We start from the raw sequence: 16963 nt of genomic DNA on the forward strand, positions 1-16963 counted from the left end.
GCCATACTGGTCTTGTCTTGTGCTGAGGCTCTGCTTCTGCTCCCTCTTTGTGCAGAGCTTCCTCCACTGCCTCGACGCACAGAGCTGCTTTGTAAAGCACTAGCAGCACTGCTGTCAGGTGGAATGGAGAACATGATGGACTGCACCAGTGTGTCTTGGTACTCCAGCATTTTAAGCTCCCGGTTCAACGGTGGTATGAGGCTTTGTAAGTTGTAGCGAGGATCTAGGAGGGTGTAAACCCAATAATCAGCCGTGTTGAGAATGTGGGCGATGCGGCGGTCGTTTCTCAGGCACTGCAGCATGAAATCAACCATGTGCTGCAGACTCCCAACTTCCAATGAAACGCTGTCCCCTGCTTGAGTCACCTCTGCCTGCTCTGCATCACCCAACCCTCGCTGTACATACTGACTAGAGCATTGGGTACCTCCCTCCTCTGGAGAAATGACTTTCTCCTCCATTGATTTTCCTAATCCTCCTCACAAAGTGTCCCCTGCCTAGGCCTTGTGAGGAACCACGTAGTGCAGACTGTCCAGAAGCAGATGGCATTTGTGACTCCTCATCACCCACCTCTTCCAAAACCTCCTCCCTTAGTGCTTGCAGAGTTTTTTGAAGCAGGCAGATAAGGGGGACAGTCATGCTGACTAGTGCATCATCTGCACTCGCCATCCACGTGGAATCATCGAAGGCACGCAAAATGAGGCAGATGTCCTTCATAGAGGCCCACTCAGTGGTGCTGAAGTGTGACCGGCGCACAGTGCGACTTGTTTGCATCTGATGCAGCTGGTACTCCATTACTGCTGCCTGCTGCTCACACAACCGCTCCAACATATGTAACGTTGAATTCCACCTGGTGGGTAGGTCACATATGATGCGATGTTCCAGAAGGCGTAATCGGCACTGCAGAGCAGCAAGGTGCGATCTTGCCGTGCTGGAACGCCACAAGTGAGCGCACTCTATGCGGACCTTGTGCAGCAGTGCATCAAGATCCGGATAGTCCCTCAGAAAGCTCTGAACGACCAAGTTCAGCACATGTGCCAGACATGGGATGTGAGTGAGGTTGTCTAGGCCCAGAGCTGCCACCAGATTTCGCCCATTGTCACACACTACCAAGCCTGGCTGGAGATTCGCTGGCAGAAACCACACGTCGCTCTCCTGCTTGATGGCATTCCAGAGCTCCTGCGCTGTGTGGCTTCGATTCCCCTAAGGAATTAATTCCAGTACGGCCTGTTGACGTTTGGCCATGGCTGTGCTCATATCAGTCGTAACAGGCTCCTGCAGCGTAGGAACTTGAGTAGGAGGAGGAGTCAATGTGTACAGACTGGATTCCTGCAATCCGTGGAGTTGGCAGAACATGTACAGCGCCACTCTCCAGATCTGTACCCGGCTCCACAACATTGACCCAATGGGCAGTGAGGGAAAGGTATCGTCCCTGCCCATGGTACTGGTCCACGCATCGGTGGTCAGGTGGACCTTGCTACTGACGGCGTTTAGTAGCACATGTTTTATTTTTCCCTCCACATGCTTTTGCAGGGCAGGGACAGCTTGCCTGCTGAAATAAAAGCGGCTGGGCACGGTGTATTGTGGGACTGCCAATGCCATGAAGTTCCAGAAGGTGTCAGTCTCCACCAGCCTGAATGAGAGCATTTGAAGGGCCAGTAGTTTGGCAATGCCAGCATTCAGAGCCTGTGCTCGGGGATGGTTTGCCGAGTATGGCCGCCTTTTATCCCATGCCTGTGCTACCGATGGCTGTCGAGTGGCCTGGGAGTGTGAGGATGACTGGGAACGTGGTGCTGTGGGTGGAATGTCACAGGGTCTCCGGACAACAGTGCCAGAGGTTCTTCCTTGGCGATCCTGTGAGGAAGCCGAACCAGCTGTGTGTGAGCAGGAGGAAGAAGCCCCAACACCAGCTGAAGAGCTGGTAGGTGGTGCTGTACGATGGCCTACGTCTTGAGTGTGTCTGTGTAACTCCAGCTCGTGCTTGGTCCGCACATGTTTCCACATATTTGTGGTATTGAGATTGCTGACATTTTTCCCTCTTTTGACTTTCTGATGAAACAGCTTGCATTTGACAAATCAAATGTCATCTGCAACTGTGTCAAAAAAGGACCACGCACTGCAAGTCTTGGGAGCATGCTCCTAACGGGTGCTGAAGTGGAGGCTACAGGCAACCAAGTCTGCCCCCTCCCTCTCCCTCCTGTTTTGGCCGTTCGGGGAATCTCTTCCTCAGAGCTGCTCCCACCACCTTCCTGTTCTTCACACCATGATGGGTCAAGGACCTCATCATCTACACTCCCCTCTTCAAACACCTGCTTTTCCTGGGTTTTCTCGCCAGCACCGTACGCACCAGAAAATGGCACCTGAGTCTCGTCATCATCTGATGCGTACTGAGGTGTGCTGACCATAGGCACTGGCCCACCCGCCTCTTCAGATTCACAGGGACAAAGAAGTTGCGCATCACTGCATACTCCCTCTTCTTCACATTCTTGAATGCTGCTTGGCTGGCCCCCTCTTTCCAAGCCAACAGATTCAGGGAACAGAAGTAGAGACTGTGATGGCTTCTGTCCAGGGCTCTCTTTGACTGCCTGGGCACTTTGGCAGGTGGTGAAGAGACAGATGGTTGCTCTTCAGTGCTCTGGCCCTGAGAGGACGTTGAAGTCATTGAAGTCGATGCGTTAGCTGCCATCCATCCGACAACGGCTTCAATTTGTTCCTCCCGCAGCAGTGGGGTACGGCGAGGTCCTGCAAAGCTGCGTATAGAGGACTGTTGCCTGCTAAAACTGGGGGATGCTGACTCATTGGTACCCACAGCAGGCACAGAATCCCCACGTCCTCTCCCTGCAGAATCCCCACGTCCTCTCCCTGCAGAATCCCCACGTCCTCTCCCTGCTGAAACTCCACACCCACGCCCACATGCCTTACTCCCTGCCTTCTTCATCTTGGTAGACTGATAAAGATAGGCAGAAAAGTACAAAGGTGGGGCTTAGTGTGCTTATTCCTGAACAGCTGGTAACAGGTATAAGAAACACTAATTTTATGAAGTGTGTGTGTCGACTACACTTTAATGGGAGCTAATGTGGCCTACACAACTGTCAAATGGAGTGTTTGGTGAACATCATTTTGTTTTTTTTGTTTTTCAAAAAAACAAAAAGGATGTGACCAAAGATTTGAAAGCGATAGTATCACAAACTTTTTGGAGCTATTACAATGCAGGAAGGTAACCTACAATGCAAAAGATGAGGCTCCAAAAAATAGGGTAATACTAATCTGGCTGCAGCTGAAGGGCACAAGCCAGAAAAAAGGCTCCTCTATCTACTCCTATATAGTGTTTGCAACCAACCAATGTAGATGGATACGGATGGATGCACACTAATAGGAGAATGAAAAATGAGCTGCTATAAAAGAAAAATATGTGTGAGGCAGTGACGCACGCTGAGCGGCCTACAACCAGACGTAGCTGCAGGACACATTACTCAGCGTGAGCTGCACTCACACACAGAGACCTCTCAGACAGCCGTGAACAGTGCAGATAAGTGGGCACTAGCACTGAAAGGCTGCAGAGGCTCCGCTGTCTACTCCTATAGTGTTTGCAACCACCGTATATGGATGCGGATGGATGCACACTAATAGGAGAATAAAAAATGAGCTGCAATAAAAGAAAAATATGTGTGAGGCAGTGACGCACACTGAGCGGCCTACAACCAGACGTAGCTGCAGGACACACTACTGAGCGTGAGCTTCACTCACACACAGAGACCTCTCAGACAGCCGTGAACAGTACAGCAAACTGGGCACTAGCACTGAAAGGCTGCAGAGAGGCTCCGCTGTCTACTCCTATAGTGTTTGCAACCAACGAATATGGATACGGATGGATGCACCCTAATAGGAGAATGAAAAATGAGCAGCAAAAAAAGAAAAATATGTATGAGGCAGTGACACACGCTGAACTGCCTACAACCAGACGTGGCTGCAGGACACACTACTCAGCGTGAGCTGCACTCACACAGACCTTATTAAAAACATATGCGACATGCACAAGTGTGAACAAGTCGGTCAGACAATGCTCACACCACCCAATGGCTGAAACACAAGAAAACACAAAATGACAAATTTGCAAAAAATACTCTGCAGTAAAAAACATGACAGCAATCAGCAAGTGCTGTATAACGAATACAGGGTATTTAGTCGATACGTTTTTTGCAAAAAGTGTATACCAAGCCGCTTCACCACGTCATGGTAACCCTTCACGAAGCAGTCCATATCTAATGTTTTTAAAACCAGGACATGTGAACAGTGTCTAAATGAACAGGATACAGACAGGCGCCTCCTAGCATATGGGCTTGTGGTGTAAGACAGCTCATTTATGTGCATGTCACACAGGAGAGGGGTGGGGTCTCCCAAACCATGCTGAGCAAGGAAAAAATGGATTAAAAACATATGTGACATGCACAAGTGTGAACAAGTCGGTCAGACAATGCTCACACCACCCAATGGCTGAAACACAAGAAAACACAAAATGACAAATTTGCAAAAAATACTCTGCAGTAAAAAACATGACAGTAATCAGCAAGTGATGTATAATGAATACAGGGTATTTAGTAGATTTTTTTTGCAAAAAATGTATACCAAGCCGCTTCACCACGTCACTGTAACCCTTCACGAAGCAGTCTCTATCTAATGTTTTTAAAACCTGAACATGTGAACAGTGTCTAAATGAACAGGATACAGACAGGCGCCTCCTAGCATATGGGCTTGTGGTGTAAGACAGCTCATTTATGTGCATGTCAAACAGGAGAGGGGTGGGGTCTCCCAAACCATGCTGAGCAAGGAAAAAACGGATTAAAAACATATGTGACATGCACAAGTGTGAACAAGTCAGTCAGACAATGCTCACACCACCCAATGGCTGAAACACAAGAAAACACAAAATGACAAATTTGCAAAAAATACTCTGCAGTAAAAAACATGACAGTAATCAGCAAGTGCTGTATAACGAATACAGGGTATTTAGTCGATACGTTTTTTGCAAAAAACACTGTGAACACTGCTGCAAGGCAAAAGAAAGCTACAGTGGTGGATTATGTAGCCTGGGTAAAGCACACTATGATTGTGAAAATCGCTATCTCTAACTGTCCCTCACAGTCTTGAACAGCACCCTGTCTCTAACTGAATTCACAGCAAAGTGACCAGAAATGGCGGCGGCTTTTATAGTGCATCATGACATCATTTCAGCAGCCAATCACAGCCATGCCATTAGTTAACATGCCTACATGCCTAACAGGATGTGCCCACACTTCTGAGGATTGTCATTGGCTGAATCAAATCAAACTGGCTCATAGCATTATGGGAACTTCCGATTCCGGTATTCGATATGCAAAAAGTATCGGAACTCAGTATCGGAATTCCGATACAGTGAATATCGGCCGATACCCGATACTTGCGGTATCGGAATGCTCAACACTAGTCGCAACACATTCGGGGATTGCCTAGAAAACAGGATGATCCCACATGTTTTGCGGCTGTTGAATAGTAGCGGGGACTCAAACACATTGTTTGAGTAGGTCGAAAACACTTGGTTAGCACCTGGGCATGTTTGGATAACACCACATCGGAGCACGTTCACTCATCACTACTTGTGTTTATTCTGGGTTCTCACGGTGGGTTTTCTTGTTCTTTTCTTCAGCCATTACATTTTATCGACTGTCCATTTTTTTAGCCATTACTATCCCACATAGTTGGCAGTGTCACATTATTTACCATACTTAACACTTACCGATTGTATTGCCTTTCTATGTCACACTCTTGTGTTACTCCCGTTGTTCTGTCAATGTATAAAAATACTATTAAAACAGTAGAATATTTCTACACCTCAATTACTTTTTTTAAAACTCATTTTTTTTATTAAGACATAATTAAAAAGCCATTTCAGTGCAGGAAAAGAAAAGGAAAAACATATACCGTACATAATCCAATGCGGTCTTAATCCTGGTGTTGTGGCAAGTGGGAGAGCTGGTTTCTTTTTTTCCCTTATACCTAACTATAAAAATAGCATGTTTTGGCTATGAATAAGATTAGATTTTTTTATGGATTTGGTTACACACTGTTAATAACTATACAGCATTCTTTCACTGAAAGCCAGGTAAATATTATAAAATATTCCAGGTCTTTTTCTAGTTATGTCCATGCTATTGCCCAGTGGCATGACTTGAAGCTTGTGAGCCCTTTGCTAAATCATAAAACAGAACCTCCAACTATCAGGGGTCTTTAAATAAAATGATACTCCTATATGGCCTAAGGAACCTTTTGGCCCCTCTAAGCTCAAGGTCTCAGTTTAGCGGGGCCCAAACTTAGCGATACCCATTATTGTTACGCACCTGCCATTGCTACCTAGTTATATGGACACTTAATATAAAAAATATATATATATTGTAACCACTGGTCATATTACATATTACATCTTCTCTTGTCCTGGTCTGTCCAATACTCTCATGAATTAAAAGTGAAATCCTGAATTAAAAAAAACTATTGCACCAAATGGAACTATTAAGCCTTTATAAAACTAAAAAGTGTCATACAATTATCACCACCACCAACACCATCTGCTCCAGTATTTTTTTCTTGGTGCTCCATTTTTCCAATTTCATTTTGTAATAGTCAATGTATTCTTTTCTCTGCTAGTTGCAGAATGTAAAAGCTCACATCCAGCAAAAATTATTCAATTAGCCAACAAAAATTTTAGGAATCTCCAATTCTTCCACATCAAATGCTAAAAGTACTAAGGCTCCACCTGGTGATCTGTTCAGGTAGTGCAGGGTCAGGGAGATACTCGTAGGTAATACATTAGCTGTATCTAATCACAGACACCATTGTAATGCAGAGCATTTATTTACCTCATTTTCACATAGTCTCCTTACACTTAACGCACATTACATTTACACCACATTATCTAAATGATTTCATTTGAAGCAGAAAATAAGAAGAAAATCAATTGTAAAAGACACAAACAGGAATGCAACCAATTACAATTTTACATTGTAAAGCTCTGCTGCATATATTATTCCCACTACTGCTCCCGATAACCAGTATACCTATATCTGCCTACCGCCAGCGGAGCAAACTAAATATGTTATTATAATGTGTCAGATTGCTCCCTTCCCTTTATGCCAGTGTTACTCAGACCAGAAAATACATATTTATCTTTTCTTATTCTCAGTGCATCGCTGGTACATTACTATATTTTATCAGTGGATCACTCTGCTATTTCTTGCTTGATATTTGTAGTCTTCTTACTCATATTGGAAACATGACTTACATAAAAAAAAATATTTGTTAAAGAAGAGCTCATTTCATTACATCTTACTTCAGTAAATCTCATCATAGAATACCAGTGGAGTGATATGTATACTCATATTATATACATTGGTATGTAAAAGTTACTTCATCCCTGGTCAAAATTACTGTTATTGTGAACAGTAAAGCATGTTGAAAATTAAATGATCTGTAAAAGGCCTAAGATTAAAGATGACACATTTACATAGTAACATAGTTAGCAAGGCCGAAAAAAGACATTTGTCCATCCAGTTCAGCCTATATTCCGTCAGAATAAATCCGCAAATCTACGTCCTTCTAAAGAACCTAATAACTGTAAGATACAATATTGTTACGCTCCAGGAAGACATCCAGGCCTCTCTTGAACCCCTCGACTGAGTTCGCCATCACCACCTCCTCAGGCAAGGAATTCCAGATTCTCACTGCCCTAACAGTAAAGAATCCTCTTCTATGTTGGTGGAAAACCTTTTCTCCTCCAGACACAGAGAATGCCCCCTTGTGACCGTCACCTTCCTTGGTATAAACAGATCCTCTGAGAGATATTTGTATTGTCCCCTTATATACTTATACATGGTTATTAGATCGCCCCTCAGTCATTTTTTTCTAGACTAAATAATCCTAATTTTGCTAATCTCTCTGAGTATTGTAGTTCCCCATCCCCTTTATTAATTCTGTTGCCCTCCTTTGTACTCACTCTAGTTCCATTATATTCTTCCTGAGCACCGGTGCCCAAAACTGTGCACAGTACTCCATGTGCAGTCTAACCAGGGATTTGTACAGAGGTAGTATAATGCTCTCATCATGTGTATCCAGACCTCTTTTAATGCACCCCATGATTCTGTTTGCCTTGGGAGCCGCTGCCTGGCACTGACTGCTCCCAGGTAAGTTTATCATTAACTAGGATCCCCAAGTCCTTCTCCATGCCTGATTTACCAAGTGGTTTCCCGTTCAGTGTGTAATGGTATTATTAATTCCTTCTTCCTATGTGTATATCCTTACATTTATCATTGTTAAACCGCATCTTCCACCTTTCGTCCCAAATTTCCAACTTACCAAATCCATCTGTAGCAGAATACTATCTTCTTTTGCACTGACTTCTTTACATGGTTTTGTATCATCTGCAAATATCAATATTTTACTGTGTAAACCTTCTACCAGATCATTAATAAATATGTTGAAGAGAATTGGTCCCAACACTGACCCCTGCGGTACCCCACTGGTCACAGTGACCCAGTTAGAGAATATAGCATTTATAACCACCCTCTGCTTTCTATCACTAAGCCAGTTACTTACCCATTTAAACACATTTTCCCCCAGACCCGGCATTCTCATTTTGTGTACCAACCTCTTGTGTTGCATGGTATCAGATGCTTTGGAAAAATCAAGATATACCACGTTCAATGACTCACCTTGGTCCAGTCTATAGCTTACCTCTTCATAAAAACTGATTAGTTTGGTGTGACAGGAGCGATTCCTCATAAACCCATGCTGATATGGAGTTAAACAGTTATTCTCAATGGAATAATCCAGAATAATATCCCTCAAAAACCCTTCAAATATTTTACCAACAATAGATGTTAGACTTACTGGTCTATAATTTCCAGGTTCACTTTTAGAGCCCTTTTTGAATATTGGTACCACATTTGCTATGCGGCAGTCCTGCGGAACAGACCCCGTCGCTATAGAGTCCCTAAATGTAAGAAATAATGGTTTGTCTATTACATTACTTAGTTCTCTTAGTACTCGTGGGTGTATGCCATCCGGACTGGCACCTCTTCTTGGGTTAGATTGATTACCCTTAATATAGGGTTTTCTTTGTCTCTCGGCATTTCATTTTACACCGTGAATACCGTGGAGAAGAAGGTGTTTAATAAATTAGCTTTTTCCTCATCATCTACAACCATTCTTTCCTCACAATTTTTTAAGGGGCCTACACTTTCACTTTTGATTTTTTTTACTATTGATATAGTTGAAGAACAGTTTGGGATTAGTTTTACTCTCCTTAGCAATGTGCTTCTCTGTTTCCTTTTTTTGCTGATTTCTTTTGCATTTTAGGCAAAAAAAAATATGTTCATCTTTTACATTTTAAAAATTACAAAAAATGGGCTGATTCAAAAGTATGAGCACCCAAAAGATCAACTGGAGAGGTGAGAGAAGGTTAGAAGGGAGGTCACAGAGGAGGATGTTGCATGTCACGCTCGCACCTTGGCTGAATGGCGCGAGCCGGGGGGTTGTGGCCCCACTGTGCCACAAACCAGACTACCCTGGAAGGGGCGTGACTACGTCAGTTACCTCGGTCTTCACTGGAGCCTCTGATGGTGAAGTCAGGCTTGTGCGGCAGGTAGCTGCCGGGTGCCACTCCAGGGTGGTGTCTGGCTGTGGCTGCTGGTCCCACTCGGGGACAAGTCACTTGGACAGGTGTGACTAACAGGCAGGCTGAGACACTGGGCAAGCAGGCACGGCTTGGTACACTGGCAGGCAGGCATGGCTTGGAGGCACAGCTTGGAGACACTGGGCAAGCGGGCACGGCTTGGAGACACTGGGCAAGCGGGCATGGCTTGGAGACACTGGGCAAGCGGGCACGGTTTGGAGACACTGGGCAAGCGGGCACGGCTTGGAGACACTGGGCAAGCGGGCATGGCTTGGAGACACTGGGCAAGCGGGAGTGGTATATGAGAGAACAGGTTTGGACCTGTTCACACAGGAGGTGCAGGTATGGATATAGGCAAGAAGGAGTGGAATATGAAGGAACAGGTTTGGTCCTGTTCACACAAGAGGTGCAGGTATGGATATAGGCAGGAAGGAGTGGAATACGAAGGAACAGGTTTGGACCTGTTCACACAGGAGGTGCAGGTAGGCAGAGCTGCAGGAGTGCGGAGTAGGCAGAGCCGCAGGAGTGTGGAGTAGGCAGAGCCGCTGGAGTGCGGAGTAGGCAGAGCCGCTGGAGTGTGGAGTAGGCAGAGCCGCAGGAGTGCGGAGCAGGCAGAGCCGCAGGAGTGCGGAGCAGGCAGAGCGGCTAAGGAGCTGAGCAGGCAGAGCGGCTAAGGAGCCGAGCAGGCAGAGCGGCTAAGGAGCCAAGCAGGCAGAGAGGCTAGGGAGCCGTGCAGACAGAGCGGCTAGGGAGCCGTGCAGACAGAGTGGCTAGGGTGCAGACGCACAGATAGGGAGGACACAAGGAAAGACACGGCAGAGAAGGAAGCACAGACAAGGAGACTGACAGACAGAGGTAAACTAAGTTCAGACAGAGACTCAGGGACAAAGACACAAGGACCAGGATATTATGCCTCCTGGCAGGCGGACAGAGTACAGACAAGGTACTGGGAACAAGACTCAAGGGCCAGGATATTCTGCCTCCTAGCAGGCGGACAAGGTACAAAGCGAGACAAATAGTATTCCTACAGAGAAGGAGATACACAGAACAGGGCCTGGCTTCCTCTGCAGCAAGATACTAACTGAGTATAGACATTGCACAGGCAATGTTTCAGTGGCTGTGGCAGGGTTAAATAGTCCAGGGCTCTAGGTAATTGGTCAGGGACCCATTAGCCAGGTGCACCCTGACTGCGTAAGAACCAGAGAGTTCAGGTGCCACCCCCCTATACACACAGTCAGGAAACATGGAGAGCAAGCAGGAAAACAAGAGGCATAGCACATGGAGCTCAGGGCTGGCAACAGACAGAATTCACAGCATGGCTTGAAGCAGAAAGTAAGTTGGTGTGCGGGGGATGGGAGGCCATGCAGTGATACCAGCAGGGTTGTTACATTGCAGTAGTCGAGGTGGGAGATGATGAGAACATGCACAAGCATTTTAGTAGATTGAGGATTGAGAAAAGGGCAGATTCTGGAAATATTTTCGAACTGGAGGCAACAGGGGGTGGTGAAAGCTTGTATGTGTTGTTTGAAGGACAGGGCACAGTCAAGGCTTACTCTGAGACAACGGATTTCTGTTACAGGCAAAAGTGTGATGTAATTTATTGTGATAGACAGATCAGTTAGGGAAGATACGAGAGATGGAGGAAAGATAATGAATTTAGATTTACTTACATTAAGTTTGAGGAAGTGAGAGGAGAAGATGGAGGATATGGCTGATGGGCACTCCGGGAATATGGACAGCAGAGAGGTGGCATCTGGGCCAGAAAGGTAGATCTAAGTGTCAATAGTGTACAGATGGTACTGTAAGCCATAGGACTTTATGAGTTGTCCCAGGCCAAGGGTATAGATCAAAAAGAGTAGGGGTCCAAGGCAGAGCCTTAAAGGACTCCCAAAAGAGAGGGTGGGATGAGGAGATAGTGTGGGAGTAGGAGATGCTAAATGTGCGGTTGATAAGGTATAAATAGATCCAGGATAGGGCAAGGCCTTTGTCGCCAAAGAGAGGATCTGTAATAGGAGGCTGTGGTCAAATGTGTCAAAAGCAAAGGACAGGTCAAAAAGGAGTTTAGAGAATTGTCTGCTAGCTTTGGCTTTAAATAAGTCGTTAGTAATTTTGGTCAGGGCTGTTTCAGTGAAATGGTAGGGATGGAAGCCAGATTGTCGTAAAGCGAGTTAGATGAGAAGTGGAAGGAACGTTCAGCGTGAACATGCTGCTCAAGGAGTTTGGATGAGAATGGAAGCAGTGATATGGGGAGATAGCTAGACATAGCGGTCAGGTCGAGGGATGACTATTTGAGGACAGGCGTGATTGCGGCATGTTTGAAAGAAGAAGGGAAGGTAACAAAATGTATTGATTGAAGAGATGGGCTAGGGATGGGATAAGTGGGGTGATGAGGTTGGGGAGGAGGTGGGATGGGATGGGGTCAAGTGCACAAGTGGTAAGGTGCGAGACAAGAGACAAGTAAGGTCTCCTTCAGTTTTTAACTCCAATTAAATCAAACTTCTGTGAAATCAAACTGTCCACTAAGGAAGCAACACTGATTGACAATCAATTTCACATGATGTTGTGCAATGGAATAAACAACAGATGGAAATTATTGGCAATTATCAAGACACCCTCAATAAAGGAGTGGTTCTGCAGGTGGGGACCACCGCTCACATCTCAGTACCAATGCTTTCTGGCTGATGTTTTAGTCACTTTTGAATGTTGGTTGTGCTTTCATACTCATGGTAGCATGAGATGGACTCTACAACCCACACAACTCCTTATGGGAAATTATTTGTGCCTAAAGCCCTGAGGAGAGCTTTGTTTGCAGAATGTCTTGAGTCTTGTTTGGCTGGTCATCCAGGGATTGCTGAGACTAGAAAGTCGATCGGTCGGAATTTCTGGTGGCCGGGGTGGCTAAGAGAAATCATCAAGTGGGTGCGTCAGTGTACCGTGTGCGCTAGGTCTCAGGCTTCTCATGCCCCAGCGGCAGGGTTGCTGGGCCCATTAGAGGTTCCTAGTTCCCCATGGATGCATCTTGCAATGGATTTTATCACCGACCTGCTGGTCTCTGAGGGTTTTTCTGTCATCTGGGTCGTGGTAGACCGGTTTAGTAAGATGTGTCATCTGGTCCCGTTCAACAAATTACCCTGTGCTAAGACACTTGCCAGGGTATTTGTGAAAGAGATTGTCAGACTCCATGGTGTCCCCACGGACATTGTCTCCGATAGGGGACCACAGTTTGTAGCTCGATTTTGGCGTGCCTTTTGAGACAGACTTAAGGTTCATTTGTCATTTTTGTTGGGTTATCATCTGGAGTCCAATGGACAGACTGAGATGAAGAACCAGGACGTTGAGCAGTTTTTGGAATGCTTTGTAGCAGACAATCAGGAGATTTGGTTGGAATATCTACCATTAGGTGAGTTTGCTCTCAATAATCACACGTCTTCTTCGGCTGGGTGTTCTTTTTTTTGGTGTACTGGTGTGGCGCCCCTGAGGGTTCAGTTGCCACAGAGGTACTGCACCTCCTCCTGAGGTGTGGTGCCCCACCACCCAGGTAAGGTGGGAACTCCTTACCACGCTCCAACACACATGCATCCCACACAACACAGTAGTTCAGCAAAGCCATATTGTGGCTCCCTGCTTGGAGTGTAGCAGAGCACCTTTGGTGGCTCCCTGCTTGGAACACTAAATGTGCTGGGAGGTGGGTGGAGTTTAGAATACATAAAAGAGAGGGAAGGTTTAGAATTTCAGGGAGTTCGAGGTCAGTCATTCAGAGAGTCACTCAGAGAGGAGTGAGGGAAGGAGATCCCTGGAAGAGGGATGGAGGAAGGAGTGCTGCAGCTGCCTCAGTGATCTGAGCCAGCTGGTACGGGAAAGGAAAGAAGGAGAAAGACACTGAACTGAAACCTGATCTTCCATAAGAAGGAAAGAATAGTATGGAACGTAGGAGTAAAAGGGAACAGAGGACGTGGGTTAGAGGAAGAACCCTGCCTAGAAGTTCTAAGCGCAAGGCCGGGGCCCGGTCCCGAGGTTGTATGGACACTAATGGTTCTGCAGCAGACACCGGTGGAGTAGTGGGCTGTAAATGCACTACACCCATATAAGACTTGGGGCACAACAGCAACATTGATAGTGAGCCAGGACTCAGGAGTAAGGAGTCCCCGAAGCAGGCTACAGCTGCCTGCCATACAAGTAGAGTTCTTGGAAACATCTGTCAGGAGGAACTCCAGTGTAACTCAGTACTAGGAGATCTTCACACTTAAAGGCGCTATAGAGGAGACGTTCAGAAAGGCACATGTTGGCGGAGTGTTGGAAGGGAGCGTCCTATCTTGCCTGGAGGTCGACTGAGCCTCTGACCCGGAGGACACAGCACGGAGGCAGGCACCTGTGTGTACTACAGATTGTGAGTAAAGCTTTGGAACTACAAACCCTGGTGTCCTCCATTCATTCCTGCGCCAACACACCTGGTACCGCTACATCTGGGTACCAGTTTCTACACTGCCTGCGCCTCTCACCTACCCCTAAATCTACACTCCCCTGGGACTACAGCTCCACCTGTGGGGAGCTTCACCATCTTGGCTGCAACACACCACCAGTCCCAGAGGATCTGCATGCAGCGTTGGCCTAACATTTCGCTTGCCGAACACCACAGGTGGCGTCACGAACTATTCATAAACTCTATTCACCCCCTTTTTGCCATGGAGCCCCAGGACCATGGACCAGGTCACAGCTTCCGTGACAACTCCCATTGAGATCAACGGGCCTGGTACCGAATACCCCGCCAGCCTTGATCGGGCGCTCCATTCTGGCGTCACGAACAGGATGACGAGATCCGATGCCATCGGGTTCTGTATGCCTACGATTTGTTGGACTTAAAACTTTTGAGAATGTGCAGAATACCCAATTTGATAGACTGTGAAATGAATACTAAAAATGGCTGACAGCCTGGAGAAGAAGGGCGTGATCATATGGGTGGTCCTAAGAAAAGAGCGCGGACTGTCCTGGGCCTCCCCTGTCTAAACTTCTATGCAACAGCAATTTGCCCACCCCATGAGGGGTTCGTATACTGGCTTGGTATGGAGGAGTTGGAAGAAGACACCGCCCCCAGAAGGAGGAGCGGAAGCCAGTGGCAGGAAGGAAGCCGAGACAGGAAGAAGAAGAACGCCAGAATGCCATGATGGAAAGAGAAAAGAAGTCAGAAGAACAGGAGAAGGAGAAGCCACTCGCCCCCAGGCTGCCCCTGCGGAGGCTACGACCACTGATACACCCTCTGCAGCGTCCGCCACAACCTCATAGCAGATATTGCCATTGGATGAGCCCCGTCCGGAGGAGGTAAATGAGGGTTCTGGAGCAGAATGGAGGGCCGGGACCGCGTCCCCGTCTGGACCGGGCGCGGTTACACAGGCCTCCACGACGGCCCCGGCAGAAACCGGCCTTGCCCCCGCCAGAATCCAGCTGCAATCTACCCCATCGGCAACCCCGGGAGTTGCAGCTGCCGCCGTCCACTGCCAGGTACCGGGACCGGAACCACAGCTGGGAGTGCAAGGTATGAATACCGCCTGCGACCTGACCATAGTTTTGGGAGCGGAACCAACAAATAGGAATGGCCCAATTGACCTCCGCCGGCGACCCCAGGCTGCGGTGCTCCCAGCTGAGGTCCCGATGGACACTGAAGAATCAGATCCCGAGGAATCATCGACAGCGCCGGCTGAATCACCGACAGCAGCAGAAGTGCCCTCGGTGGTAGCAGATATGCCGTCTCCGCAGGCAGTTGACGTTTCCATGACCCTTTCCATTACCCCGACCAGTCCCTATCTCACCCTTTGGGAGGCAGAATACGTGCGTATGGCAAGCAACCAGCAACAAGACGACGACACCCAAAGTTTCACCCCTGAAAGCAGTTCCAGTCCAGAAACCCCAGGAAGGGATAACCATTAGTAAAGATGCTTCTTGAAATAACTCTCATAAACCAGGAGGGTATTAGCACAGTTGTGCTTTGTTTTCTATTATGTTTTAGTTTTGGTTTTCCAGTGTTGCCCTGTTTTGTTGGCAGCCTTCATACCTGAACTGTGGAGATCATGAACGCTGAATGGTCCAGAACTGTAATTTGTAAATAGTTTGCACCTCTTTAGGTGCTCTCTCTTGGTTTTACATAGGACCCTCTCTTCGTGAAAGAAGACCTACCTCGTTATAGGGACATTTCCAAACACGATGGCCTGACCAGTGTCTACAATTGCACTTATTGATAATGCTTAATGTTATTCTTTGAATAGAAATGAGAAAATTGATATAATGAAAGTATTATTGACAGATTTTATGGAAGTATCTTGAGAAAAAGACATAGTGAATGTTTACAGAACTTTGAATAAAGATGTTGAGGATGTGAATATAGAATTGAAAGTACAGGTGACGAACCAGGTATCTACGGTTGTTATCCTACATCTAGAAGAGACAGTAGAAAGAGGAAAATGTGAAAGATAGCAGAAGGAAAATGTGTTGCTAGCAAATGTGAATTGATATTGAGTTTGCTTACATAGCACTTTAAATTAGGTAGCATAATTTAAAATTTAGATAGCTAGTTAAGACTGTTTGCAACATTCAAGAAACCGTGCCTCCTATATTAAGAAGTTTAGTATAAGACATGTTTATTCAGCATTACAAAATTTTGTATGTATCTGTATTGTTAACTCTGTTTGCCTTGCAGCTCACGGACGTGCTGTGTTTAACGGGGGGAGTGTGGCGCCCCTGAGGGTTCAGTTGCCACAGAGATACTGCACCTCCTCCTGAGGTGTGGTGCCCCACCACCCAAGTAAGGTGGGAACTCCTGACCACGCTCCAACACTTGCATCTCACACAGCACAGTAGTTCAGCAAAGCCATATAGCGGCTCCCTGCTTGGAGTGTAGCAGAGCACCTTTGGTGGCTCCCTGCTTGGAACACTAAACGTGCTGGGAGGTGGGTGGAGTTTAGAATACATAAAAGAGAGGGAAGGTTTAGAATTTCAGGGAGTTCGAGGTCAGTCAGAGAGTCACTCAGAGAGGAGTGAGGGAAGAAGATCCCTGGAAGAGGGATGGAGGAAGTAGTGCTGCAGCTGCCTCTGTGATCTGAGCCAGCTGGTACGGGAAAGGAAAGAAGGAGAAAGACATTGAACTTAAACCTGATCTTCCATAAGAAGGAAAGAATAGTACGGAATGTAGGAGTAAAAGGGAACAGAGGATGAACCCTGCCTAGCAGTTCTAAACGCAAGGCTGGGGCCCGGTCCCCAAGGTTGTATGGATACTAA

Source organism: Dendrobates tinctorius, unplaced genomic scaffold (assembly GCF_039654945.1).
Source record: "Dendrobates tinctorius isolate UK_male_01 unplaced genomic scaffold, ASM3965494v1 ptg000064l, whole genome shotgun sequence".
Classification (NCBI taxonomy): Eukaryota; Metazoa; Chordata; class Amphibia; order Anura; family Dendrobatidae; genus Dendrobates; species Dendrobates tinctorius.